The sequence below is a fragment of the Elephantulus edwardii genome, unplaced genomic scaffold (genome assembly GCF_000299155.1).
Source record: "Elephantulus edwardii isolate Elephantulus edwardi_28Jun2011 unplaced genomic scaffold, EleEdw1.0 scaffold00030, whole genome shotgun sequence".
Lineage (NCBI taxonomy): Eukaryota > Metazoa > Chordata > Mammalia > Macroscelidea > Macroscelididae > Elephantulus > Elephantulus edwardii.
The window spans coordinates 479,381-493,593 of NW_006399780.1; the positions used below are offsets into that span (position 1 = coordinate 479,381).

Here is a 14,213-nt window from a genome sequence, read left to right on the forward strand (position 1 = left end):
AACATACTTTGGACATGTTGTGAGGAGAGACCGGTCCTTGGAGAGGGACATCATGCTTGGGAGGGTGGAGGGACAGCGCAGGAGAGGGAGGTCCTCTATGAGGTGGATTGATTCAGTGACCGGGATAATTAGGATGGGAGTGTCAGAGACTGTGCGATTGGCACAGGACAGAACGGAGTTTAGGGCTGTTGTACATAGGGTCGCTATGAGTCGCAGGCGACTCCACGGCACATAACAACAACAACAGCAACATAAGAAAGGGAGCAAACCTAGAGAGAACAAACCTGTCTGTTACAAATCAAAGGGCTTTGAGGGTGTTGCTTTCAGGTTTACTGCGGGGAAGGGTGGCAGAAGGTGGCCTAGGTAACATTGGATACCCTAGGCTTTCTTTTTTTTTTCTCCTTCCCCACCCAGGGTTCAATCTGGGGACAATGGCATAAACTGGGGACTGAGGAGCTCACCCTGAGGGCCGCGACGGCTCACCCCAAGCCAGGGGCCGACGGCAGCCCGCCCCAGGCAGAGGGCCGTGACGGCTTGCCCCGAGCCGGGGGCAGAGGGCAGCCCAAGTAATGCTTTCTTAAGTGCTTTGCAAAAGCTATTTCAATTAATCCTCTCCACAATCTTCGATGCAAGTATCATAATATTCTCCAAATTGTGAGTGGGAGAAAAAATTCAGGATAGTTAAATGCTAGATCCCTGTGGGCCTTGGTGATTCTCTGGTAGAATCCTCACCTTCATTGTGGGAGACCCTGGGTTCAATTCCCAGGCAATGCCCTTCATTTGCAGTCACCACCAATCTACTAATAGAGGCTTATGGTTGTTGTCATGAAGCTGAATGAGTTTCAGTGGAACTAACAGACTAATTTCGACTGGAAAGAATGATCTGGAAGGTTTCTGAGAATTATCTTATAAAAACCTTGTTGTTGTTGTTGTTAGGTACCATCAAGTGAAGTATAACTCAGTGATCCTATGAATAACAGATCTGACCCTATTCTATCCCGTGCCATCTTCATACTTCCTGACTCACTAGGACCCACTGTGACAGTTACTGTGTCAATCCACCTGGTCGAGTATTTTTTCCTTTTCTGACCCTCCACCCTTCCGAACATCATGTCCCTCTCCAAGGAATAAGACTCTCCTAGCAACATGTCCGAAGTATGTGAGGCGAAGCCTTATCATCCTTGCCTCCAAAGAGCACTCTGGCTGCACCCTCTCTAAGACTTATTTGTTTGTTATTTTTGCAGTCCATGGGATATTTAGTACTATTCTCTAACATCACATCTCAAAGACATCAATTCTTATTCTGTCATCCCTTTTCATTGTCCAGCTCTCAGATGTATAGCAAGTAATCAAAAAGATCATGTCCTGAAACAGACACACCTTAGTGCTCAAACTGATATCATTAGTCCTCAATAATTTGGAGAGGTCCCTAACTGCAGACTGCCCAAGTGCAATGCATTTCCTTATTTCCTGACTGCTGGTACCAAGCGTGTTAATTTTGGATCCAAGTAAAATGAAGTTGTTGACAGTTTCAATCTTTTCTCCATCCATAAAAACTCTAGGGATCACAATAGTTGAATCTAAAGCCAGTCATGGGGACAGAACAGGATCAAGAAGTATTTTGTTCTTTTGTGCAGGGGGATACCATGGATTGGGATTTACTAAAAAGTAGTGGTAAGTGATTGCTTTATGATGACACAACTGAAAAACACGTGAGCTTGGATTTGAACCCAGGTTAAGTCTGAGACCAAAGATCATTTAACGTGACCCTATTGTCTTTCTTCTTCTTCTATTTTATTTATTTATTTTTAAAAAATTTTGTGTGTACCATCAAATCAGATCTGACTGGTTCAGAAGAAGATTGCCCCTCCTTCTTTAACAGAACATCTGGTGGATTCAAACTGCTCACCTCTGGGACTGCAGTACAGCTTCTTGTCCCTACTGTCTTTCTTAAACGTTTAAAGAGAAATAGTCCATTACACATTTAAAGATGTTCAGAAAATGCACTTTCACTCTCCTGTCAGATTGACTGTCAGAGTCCTTTCCTGACAAAGTCCTCTCCAGCCAGACCCTGATAATCAGTGTAAGTGCTGGGACCTTAGACAAAACACAGAAAACCGTAGCTCCATGTCTTTGGGTTTTTTTGAATTTTTTTTAAAAATTATTATTAATTTCAATGAAGATTTACAGAGACTTTGGGTTTCCATGCACTTGTTTTTTGACACTAAAGTTCATCTCTACCAAAGAGAGAAGTCTCTTGCTTTGGAGACTCTTGCACGTTGGAACCTCTTGCATGCTGGTGCCTACTGCCTGGAGGGACTGCAGGGTAATAATTTCTGCTTCAGTCAAGAATACCTTCAGAGTCCTCCTGATGCCTAGCATCAAGTATCAGCACAGCATTTACCACCATTGAAAACCTGTCTCAGAGAGAAGAGTGGGGTAAGTTGCAAGTGGTTCATTATATTCTAGTATACAGGAGACAGGGGTAGTAACTTTCCCAATATACCTCCTCATCTTGGAGACTGTGGGGAGGTTTTATAGGAGACTGACACAGATAGAAGAACTTGTGGATTTTTCCCCTTTTTTATAACATCTTTATTTTCCCAAGGTGGTATGGAAAGTGACCACCTCCAGAACCTGCTGTTGCTGTCATCCTGTACATCACAAAAATGGTTGCATTGTTCTGTTTTTAGTGGGAGAGGGAGAAATTAAGATTGATACTATTATTAACTGCTGAAACTATCAAATAATGTCATTAGTATCAAACACAAGTAAAATTTTGCTGAAGATTATCCAAGGCGTTGGAATTGTCAAATATCCAAGGGTAATGCCAGAAACTCAAGCTGTATTTAGAAGAGGTTGTAGAATGAAGGATATCATTGCTGACGTCAGACAGATTTTGGCTAAAAAGCAGAGAATCCTAGACAGCTGTTTATTTGTGTTTTATTGCCCATGCAAAAACATTCAACTGTGTGGATCATGATACATAATCGAGAATCTTGAAAAGAATGAGAATTCCAGAACATTTAATTGTGCCCATATACCTAGACCAAGAGGATATTTCATTTTAAAATCAGGGAAGATGTATATAAGCTTTCAGTTTCTTTTAATCATTTTTAAGAAATTGTATACTGTGTTCAACACTTTTGGACTGGACTGTTTGGAGAAGAATGTGGCATTAAGACTGGAGGAAGATTGATCAACAACTTCTTACTAACAAAATAAGAGACTACAGCTGTCAGTGTGGATTATATCTCAACACAAAGAAAAGAATAATCCTTATAAGAAGACCAATAAACAATACCACAATAAATAGAGAAAAGATTGTGTTGTGTTGTCAAGGGTTGTTTTTTTTTTTTTGTTTGTTTTTTAAACTTGTATCCATACTCAACACCCATCAGTCAAAAATTAAACAATATTTTGCATTGGGCAAATCTGCTGTCAAGAACCACTTCAAAGTGTTGAAGAGCAAGGATGGCAGTTTAAAGACTAAGATATGCCTGATCCAAGATAAGGTGTTTTCAATTGCTTCTTATATCTGTGAAAGTTGAACAATGTATAAGGAATACCAAAGAAAAATTGATGTCTTTGAATTGTGATCTTAACAAACAGTATTGAATACTCCATGGACTGCCCAATCTGTTTTGAAAGAAGTTCTCCTTAAAGGTAAGGACAGTGACACCTCACTCCACATACGTTAGCCACGTTGTCAAGAGTGAGCAATCCATGGGAAAATGCATCATGCTGATTAAGTAGACAGCCAGCTAGTGAGAAGATTCTCAAGGTGACGGAGTGAGCGGTGACTGCAAAAACGGGCATGAGATTTTTAAGGATGACTCAGGATCAGGCAAGATTTCAATCTGTTGTACAGAGTTGCTATGAGTAGGACAGCACCAAACACAACAATGAAGCAAGCAGGTAGGGAAAAGGAACAAACTAAAGGACATGAAAATTCTAAAATTGGTCCAGAAGTGCTTTGTCTTAAAAGACAGCTAAAACTAAGGTATAACCAATGTTTAAAGGATCTTTTGCCTAAACTATTATTAACTTTCCATTGTGATATTTAATGGTTGCCCGCCTAGCTGACTGTCAGTCTTTGGTTAACACTCTGCAGCATTAAGGGCCTGGACTGCAACATATCTATGTATTAAAACGCAGCTGGCTAATCCAGGTCATCATTCTTTACTAGTTCCCACTATCAAGCTCACATTTCCTCCTTATTCTATTATCCTGGTTTGCATTATATTCTAGTCTTATCTTCATTCTGCTCTCACTTGTGTTTCAAGGTAGACAACTCACTGAAAGACCTCTGACTAGCCAACCAGTTATTATTACTTTCTTTCTTTAAAGTGCTACCGTTCAGATATAATTTTTCATTACATGCACACCTTGCAGGATTGGTTCCAGACCACTGCTATAAAGCAAATGCTTTAATAATGTGCTTCACAAAAATTGCTTGGCATCCTAGTGCATATAAAATTCATGTTTGCACTATTCTGCTATCTGTTACATGTGGAAATGTTTGAAATATTGTAGGATTCACAGACAAGAAGTAAGCGCAATGCTGCTGGAAAAACTGCACCAATAGCTTTGCTCCATGCAGAAAGGGTTGTCATAAACCTTTGATTTGTTCAAACCAACCAACAAACCTGCACCATTTATGAAAATCCCATTAACATGAGGTGCACCTGTGCACTATTCTCTCAGCGTCTTCCTCCTGCAGGGTGCTTGGACCTTCATCTGAAGTGTATTACATCCTGAATATGTATTCGTACATTCTGCATGAGTGAAAGGAAACTGAAGGGGAAGTCTCTATAATCAGAAGCAAAGTGGGACCCTTAGAACATTGTGGGTAAAGAGATGAAGTCGCAATCACAGGAGAAAAGCAGAATTAAGCTCAGGGGGCTCTGGTGGCCTCCTGGCTATAGAGTTGTGTTGCCATCCCAAAGGTGCATAGTTTGAATCCACCAGCTACTCTGAGGGAGAGAGATAGGCAGCTCCTCTTATGAGATTTAGAATCTGAAAATTCTCCAGAGGGTCAGCTATGAGTTGGTTCCAACTAGAAGAGACATAACAACAATAATAAAAGCTTATACATGGGGGTGTCTTTTGGTGAATAGGAGCTTTCTGACCTTAGAGGGATGCAGATGTTAGCTGTAAGAAGAAATCCATGAGGTGGCCAACCCAAAGACAAAAAAGTGATTACTCACGCACGCCTTGGTTTATTGTGTGCTTCATTTTCTTGCCCCCTCATGGACGCTACATTATTCACAACTGAAGGTTTGTGACAAATCTGTGTCAAATTGGTGCCATTTTCTTATCAGTATGTGCTCACTTCATCTCTCTGTGTTGCATTTTGGCAATTCTAACAATATTTCAAATTTTTTTTTGTAATACTATGTTTTGCATACTTAATTGACTATGCACACTACTTTTAAGTTGTTTCCTACTCAGTAATGCTCCACTGGGTTTCTGAGGCTGTAAATCTTTACAGGGCAGACTGCCCATTTTTTTACAGTGAAGTGGCTGTTGAATTCAAAGTGTCTACCTTTCAGCAGCTGTACAACACATAAAGCAGTATTCCACCAGGAATCCTTTAATAGACTACAGAATACAATAAACAAAACTTACATGCTTTGGGAAACAAACAAAAACGGTGCACCTTGCTTTAATGTGATATTTGATTCCTTGTGGAATCAACTAAACCCACATATGTCTAAGGTGTATCTGTACCAGATGAGCTAACAAGTAGTTCGAGAGAGGTACAGAATCTCATTTTAAAAATGCCTGTTTGGGGTGATGCCACACTATGATTTCTAATGTCACTTCTTGACTTTCACCTTCCTTCATTTTAAAGCTTGATCCTGGAATTAAAGATTCACAGAACTGAAAAGGCTCTTAGGGATAAATACTGGGTGTTGTGTTTTGTTTTGTGGGTTTTTTAAAATTCATATACATTCTGTTTTACATTATTTTTTTATTGGTTTAATTAGAAAGTTTATATACATTGTGTTTGACACTATTCTTCATTCATATGGTGTTTCATGCAGTCATTCTCAAGCATTATGTTTTATAAAACTAATCAACATTGGACCTCCCCTTGTTACCGTTTTTGCCCAGATCCTTCCCGTTTGCTTCCCTCCCTTCCTCCATCCACCTAACCATGCAGCCCTGTGTTTCAACCGTACCTATTCTCACCCATCTGCTTCCCCTGTCCTCCCCTTGAGTTTCTGTACATGTTTTACTAGTTATCCTTCAATACTGAGTCCCAACTCCCCCCCTTCTATACTGTTTCATAGGTGAGGAAACTGGAGCTCAGAGCAGTCATGAGATTTGCCCCAGTTCACACAGCCAATCAGGACTCAAACACGTATCTCCCAGTGCAGGAGACCCGTGGTCATGCTGTGTCCTCATCCACATAGGAAAAGCCGGGTCGCGGCTGTATTTATTTTCTATTGCTGTGTGCAAAGTGCTATGATGTAAGCACCTTAAAAACAAAACATATTTATTATTGCACAGTTTTTGTGAGTCTGGGAGCATCTTTTATGAGTCTTTTGCTGAGGATCTTACAAGGCTTCAACCCAAGGCTTGGGTGGTTTGTGCTCTCATCTGGAGATCTGGGGAAGAATCTACTTCCAAGATTCCTCAAGTAGTACTAACTTTCTTACAATTGTGTCACTGAGGGCACTGTTGTTGTTGTTATGCGTCATCGAGTCGTTTGCGACTCATAGCGACCCTATGTACAAGAGCCCTAAACGCCGTTCTATCCTGTGCCAACCTTGCTGTCTCAACCACATTCATTCCCACCACTCCACTCACAGAATCGATCCATCTCATCGACGGTCTTCCTCTCCTGCGCCATCCCTCCACTCTCCCAAACATGATGTCCCTCTCCAAGGACCAGTCCCTCCTTGCAACATGCCCAAAGTATGTCTGATGAAGCTTCAGAATCCTTGACTCCAGGGAACATTCTGGCTTCACCCTCTCCAGGACAAACCTGTTTGTTTTCCTAGCAGTCCATGGTATATACAACACTCTTCTCCAGCACCACAACTCAAAAGCACCAATTCTCTTTCTATCATCCCTATTCACTGTCCAACTCTGATGCATAGCACGTAATTGCAAAGACAATAGCCTGGATCAGGCACACATTAGTCTCCAGCCTGATGTCGTTGCTCTTCAGTACTCTTGAGAGGTCCCTCACAGTTGACTTTCCCAATGCAATTTGTCTCCTGATTTCCTGGATGCTGTTACCAAGAGTGTTGATTGTGGAGTCAAGTAAACTAAAACTGTTAATTATCTCAATCTCTTCACCATCCATACTGATGCTGCCAATTGGCACTGAGGACACTAGCTTTTTTTTTTAATGTAATGTATTTTATTTTATTTTTTACTAGTTTATTTACAAAATTCTAATACAAATTCAAACACATTTTTTCACTTTCCCTCACCCCCCCCATTAAACTATAAAATCCAATGATTAATCTCCTCCTCCCCCTGTACATCCACATCTCTCGGCTTCCAGCCTCTCCCATCCCTCTGGATCCTTATACCTATTCCACAATAATGGTTTTATACAATATCTATCCTTGTGGGACTGAGTTAGTTCACTCAGCATAATGTTCTCCAGTTCTTCCCAAGTTAGGTAATAATTTACAAAGTTATTGCTCCTGCATGCTGCATAGTATTCCATTGTGTGAATGTACCATAATTTCTCAATCCACTCTTTTGTGGTTGGACATTTGGGCTGTTTCCATGTTCTTGCGATGGTGAATAATTCTGCTATGAACACTGGTGTACAAATCTCAGTTTCTGCCTCAGTTCTCATATTCTCAGGGTATATTCCAAGTAGTGGAATAGCTGAGTCAAACAGAATTTCTATGTACACCTTTTTGCAGAAGCGCCAAACTGCCTTCAAGAATGGTTGCACCATTTTAGGCACCAGCTTCTTGACTGTTAGTGAGGTTCAACCTCATTTAGAGGCTACCAGTAGTTCTTAGAGGTGCCCTGAAGGTCTATGGTTAAGAAGGCTTTCACAATGTAACCTCTTAATTTTCCAAACCAACAAAGACAGACTCTGGAGTGAGTATACTTCTTGTTACTATTGTTAATTATGATCAAGTTGGTGCCAACTCATGGCAGCATTATGTATAACAATAAGGAGTGCTGATAACCCAGTAGTCGGAAGCTGTGTTGCAAACCCAAAGGAAAGTGGTTCAAATCCACCAGGTGCTCTGTGAGAGAAGGATGGGCAATCTCCTCGCATGCAATGTATTGCCTCTGAAAACTCACTGGAGGGACAGTCATTGTTCAGTTCAGACTTGACAGTACACAGCCATAATGACAATAACAACAACATGCCACTTCCTGGTGATTGGTGTATTCTGTCGCATGTGTGCTCTAGACAGAGTCCCACCTAGTGTCTCAAAGTCATGGGAGTGACACCCTGCCAGCTGTGCTGCATCTCATTGGTTAGAAGGAAGTTGCTGGTCGCATTCACACTCAAGGGAAAGAGATTACAAGAAGGTGTGATCATCAGGAGGGGAACATCATGTGTGCCACTTCTACAATCACTAAACTAACACAATCACAACACAATTTACTGAACGGGTATTGTGTGCTACTCATCACCATTGAGTTGATTCCAAATCATTGGGTTTCTGAGGTTGTAAATCTTTATTGGAGGAGCTTATCTTTCTCCCTTGGAGCAGGGCATGAATTTGAACTTCTGACCTTTCAGATAACAGCACAACATGTAAAACACTAAGCCAGCCAGTAGAGTTCTTTATTATGTGGTAGGCAGAGGAAATATTCAGAACAGGTACATTGAGTAGTGCTGTCATGATTCATCTGTATCAGAGTAGAACTGTGATTCATAGGGTTTTCAGTGGCTGATGTTTTGGAAATAAATTACCAGATCTTTCTTTCAAGGCATCTTTGAGTAATCATCAACCTTTTGATTAGAGTTAAAAGCATTAATCATTGTACCACCAAAGGACTTAATAAAAACCAAAGCAATAAGCAACGAGGAAAAATCTATATCATCATGAAGTTTAGATTCCACTGGCCAGGACACAAAACAAAATGACAGCAATCACCTCTCTGCATACTTTCCTTATACTTTCAATGTGTATAAATGGTACATATTTTTAAAGTATATCTCACTAGATTTTTTTTAGTTAAATCAAAGACTTCAAGCTTTTCCAGTGATTTTAAAATGTGTGTGCAATAAGCAAAGGTGACTGTGATTAAGAATTTTTTGTTCAAGCTTCAATCATTTCAAAAGAAAACAAAAAATTCTAATAACGCCACCACCCCAAGACAAAAACTCCCTACTGCTATCTCTCTCAGATGCATAGCAAGTGATCAAAGATGATGGTTTGAATCAGATACATACACCTTAGTCCTCAAACTGACATCATTACTGCCCAGTAATCTGGAGATGTCCCTAACTGTGCTAGTGCAATATGCCTCTTGATTTCCTGACTGCTGGAACCAAGAGTGTTAATTTTGACAGTTTCAATCTCTTCTCCATCCACTATGATGTTGCCTATCAGTTCACCAGTAAGAATCTTGTTTTCTTGACGTTGAGATGCAATCCATGTTGAAGGCTGCATTCTTTGATTTTCTGCAGCATGTGCTTCAAGTTCCCCTTGCTTTCAGCAAGCAAGGTTGTGTCATCTGCATAACCCAGGCTATTGATGAGTCTCTCTCTGATCCTGATGCCACATTTTTCTCTTTAGAGTCCAGCTTCTCAAATAATTTACTCAGAATACAGATTAAAGAGATATGGAGAAACAATACAATTCTGACACACACCCTTCATAATTTTGCACTATGCCGTGTTTTCCTGCTCTGTTCGTGCAACAGCCTTCTGGTCTATGTATATGTTTTGCATGAGCAGAATTAAGTACTCTGTGATTCTCATGATTCTTGATATCAACCACAATTTGTCATTATCCACAAAGTCAAATGCCTTTGTAAAGTCAATAAAGCATAATTCCTTACTTTCAACCAGGATCCACCTGACATCAACAATGATATCCCTAGTGCCATGGCCTCTTATAAATACTGCTTGGACATCTGGCAGTTACCTACTTATGTGCTGCTCTAGCTGGTTTTGAATGATCTTCAGTAGTATTTGTTTGCATGTGTCATTAGTGATATTGTTCAATAATTTCTACATTGTGTAGGATCACTTTTCTTGGGAATGGGAACAAATAGGGACCTCTTCCAATCCATTGGCCAGACAGGTGTCCTCTAAATTTCTTGGCATACACTGGTGAGTGGATCCAAGGCTACATCTGGTTATTGAAATAGTAATGGTATTCCATTAATTCCTGGGGGCTTGTTATTTATTTGTTTGTTTGTTTTTCTAATGTCTTCAATGCAGCTTCCGCTTCCTCCTTTATTATTATTGTTTCCTGTTCTTCATATGGTACTTCCTGAAATTTCTCAGTGTCAGTTAGTTCTTTTTGGTAGTGTGATTCTGTGTATTCCCTTCAACTTCTTTTGATGCTTTCTGGGCCATCAATATATTGCTCACAGCATCTTTCAATATTGTGATTTGAGGTTTAACATTGTTTTTCAGTTCTCTTAGCTTGAGAAATACAGAGCGAGTTCTCCCCCTTTTTATTCTCCAGTTCCAGCTCTCTGTACATTCCATTATAATACTTTGCTTTGTTCTCTTGAGCTGCCCTTTGAAACCCTTTGTTCAACTTGTTTACTCCAGCATGTTTTCCCTTTGTTTTGACTTTTCGAGACTTTAGTGCAATTTTTTGAGTCTTCTGATGTCCATTTAATTTCTTTCTATCTCCTCTCCTTGATATCATTCCACAACTAATCTCTTTTTCAATCATTGATATTCAATGTCTTAAAATTATTCCTAAGAATAATATTCTTAAAATTCAGATGGAATAGATTCTAGATTATATCTTGGTTCATATAGACTTATTTTCATTTTCTTCACCCTCAATTTGAACTTTCATATGAGTAACTGATGGTCTGACCCAGAGTCCACCCCGGCCTAGTTTTGACTGCCAATATTGAGCTTCTCCAATGATTACTTCCACAGATATAGTCAATTTGATTCTGTGCATCCCATCAAGTGAGATCCATGTGTAAAGTAATCATTTGTATCTTTTAAAAGAAAGGTATTATCACTATTTCAGACAACGGTCTCATATCAAACGTTTACAAAATCCTACAGGACCTCCACAGGAAAAGACTGGAAAGACTGCACAGTTACAAAATAGGCAAAAGACATGGAAAGACTTTTCACAGAGGAAGATATTCAGAAGGTAAGCAGACATACGAAGAGATGCTCAAAATCACTGGCAATAAGAGAGCTGCAAATTAAAACCACAATGAGATATTATCTCACTCCAGTGACAGTGGTAAAGATCAACAGCACAGGAAGTAATAAATGTTGGAGAGGATGTGGCAAGATAGGAACTCTCATACATTGTTGATGGGATTGTAAAATAGTACAACCACTCTGGAAGACAGGTTGGTGTTTCCTCAAAAAGCTGAACATAACATAGAAATTCCATATGATCCAGCTATTCCACTGTTTGAAATATTCCCTGAGAAAATAAAAAGTGAGGCACAAACGGAGACTTATACACCAGTGTTCATGGCAGAGTTATTTACCATTGAAAGAACATGGAAACAGCCCAAATGTCCAACTAAAATTGAATGGATTGGGAAATTATGGTACATTCACACAATGAAATACTAAACAACACAGATGAGCAATGATTTTGTAAATTACTGTCTAACTGGAGAGGGACTGGAACGCATTATGCTAAGTGAACTAACTCAGACCCGTAAGGACAAATACTTCGTAAGACTATCATTGTACAATGAGTATGAAGATCCAAAGCAGGGAAAGGGTGAGAGAAGAGGGGTGAGGATGGGGGTGGGGGGAAGGGTTGTTAATCATAAGGTCGCACAATTTGATGCATGGAGAGAGGAGTAGGTAAAGGAAATGGGAAAGATCCCATAGGGAAAATAATGTATACAAACTTTACAAATAAAACAGTATAAAAGAAAATAAAACAAAAAGTATTTGCAATGAATGAATAATTGAAAATACAAAATTCAATCATTCTATTTCCAGCCTCCTTTTTTTCCACCAATCTATATGCAGAACAGATCATTCAGGAAGCAGGACTTTATGAGGAAGAATGTGGCATCAATATTGGAGGTAGTCTCATCAACAACCTATGTTATGCAGGTGATACAACCTTGCTTGCTGAAACTGAAGAAGACCTGAAACGCTTGCTGCAGAACGTCGACTGTAATCTTCAATATAGATGAAGCTTAGCATCAAGAAGGCAAAGATTCTCACCGCTGGGATAATTGGCAGTACCATGATCGATAGAGAAGAGACTGAGGTTGTTAACAATTACAGCTTGCTTGTTTCCACAACCAACACTCTTAACACGAGCAGTTAGGAAATCAAAAGACAAATTGCACCAGGAAAATCTGCTGTCGTGGACCTCTGCAGAGTGCTGAAAAGCAATGATATCAGTCTAGAGTCTAAGATGTGCCTAATCCAGGCCATGGTTTTAGCAATTACTTGCTATGCATCAGACAGCTGGACAATGACTAAGGATGACAGAAGAATTGATGTTTTAGAATTGTAGTGCTAAAAAAAAGTCTTGAACATATCATGGACTGCCAAGAAAACAAATAGCTCTGTCTCGGAAAAGGTGAAAACAGCTCTCTCCTTGGAGGATAGGATTTTGAACCTCTGTCTCACATACTTTGGACTTGTAGCCAGGAAGGACCAGTCCTTGGAGAAGGACACTATTCTTTGAAGGGTGGAGGGACAGAGCAGGAGAGGGAGACCCCAGATGAGAAATATTGATACAGTGACTGGGGAAATGGGGGTAGACGTGTCAGAATTACTGAGACTGGCTCAGGACAGGGCTGGCTTCAGAGCTGCTGTACATAGGGTTACTATGGCTTGAGGTGACTCGATGGTGCATACCAACAACAACTCTTCACTGTTTCCAACTTTTGCACTCCTGTCACCAATTATCATTAACACATCTTGATTACATGGTAGGTCAAGTTTGGACTGCAAATTTTGGTAAACATTCTTTTTTTAAAAAATTTATTTATTTATTCTTTTTATGTGTGTACCGTCAAATCGGATCTGATTGGTACAGGAGGCGATTGGTCCTCCTTCTTCAGCAGAGCATCTGGTGGATTTGAACCGCGCACCTCTGGGATTGCAGTGCAGTTTCCTGCCACTAGGCCACCAGAGCTCGCCTGGTAAACATTCTTTTTTTTTTTTTCAAATTAGTAGAATTTTATTACAAGAATCAGATCCATTTTGAAATCAGATTCATATGATTTGACCGGCCTCATTTCTGTAGCTGGAAAACTCCTAGCCTACTCATCAGCCTGCTGGACAGTTCCTTTTTCGGAGACATAGATACCATCCAAAAATTTTCGGATATCCTTGTTTTTAACTGTTGTAGCTTGCTGAATCAAAGCAGCTGAATTTGATACAAGTTCAATGTCATTTCCTTCGAGAATTAACTCATCTTTCTGGGCTTGAGATACCGAACAAGCAACACCTGGTCTCATTCGAACTCTCCGAAATCATTTTTCACCCAAGAAGTTTCTAATTTCAACCAGAGATCCACTCTCTTGAATCACAACGTTGATGGGGAAATGAGCATACACAGACTTCATCTTGTAACGAAAGCCCAGTGTAACACCCTTGATCATGTTCTGTACATGGCTACAGATGGTGCGAACAGTAGCCAGTTCCTTCCTGTTTCCCCACCATTTGTCAACACGAAGCCTCCTCTTTTTCCTTCCAAGGAGACTGAGCTCTACATTGGTGTGATTGAAGTCCCTCCGCAAGGTTCCCCGCGGGCCTTTCACGATAACTGTGCAGCCCTTCAGAGCAATGTCGACATTCTCTGGAATGTCGACAGTCTGGTTGCTGAGAATGGTCTTCATTCTGGCAGTTAATGTGGTAAAGGGTAAACATTCTTAATTTCTTCCTCTTTCACTCTAAATGTAGGAGCATATATTTGAATAATAATTGTGTTAATGGATCTTCCTTGTATGCAATAACTTGTTATGCGTCTGAGAGCTTGGAATATGGAGTACAGAAGAACTGATGCCTTTGAGCTGTGGTGTTGGAGAAGAACGCTGGACATCCCATGGATGGCCAAAAGAATAAACAA

General features: G+C 40.2%; 1 pseudogene; it reads right to left on the reverse strand.

The window, feature by feature from the left end:
* Positions 1-13,404: 13,404 nt before the first annotated feature.
* On the reverse strand, positions 13,405-13,983 carry LOC102854497 (annotated as a pseudogene).
* Positions 13,984-14,213: the final 230 nt, after the last annotated feature.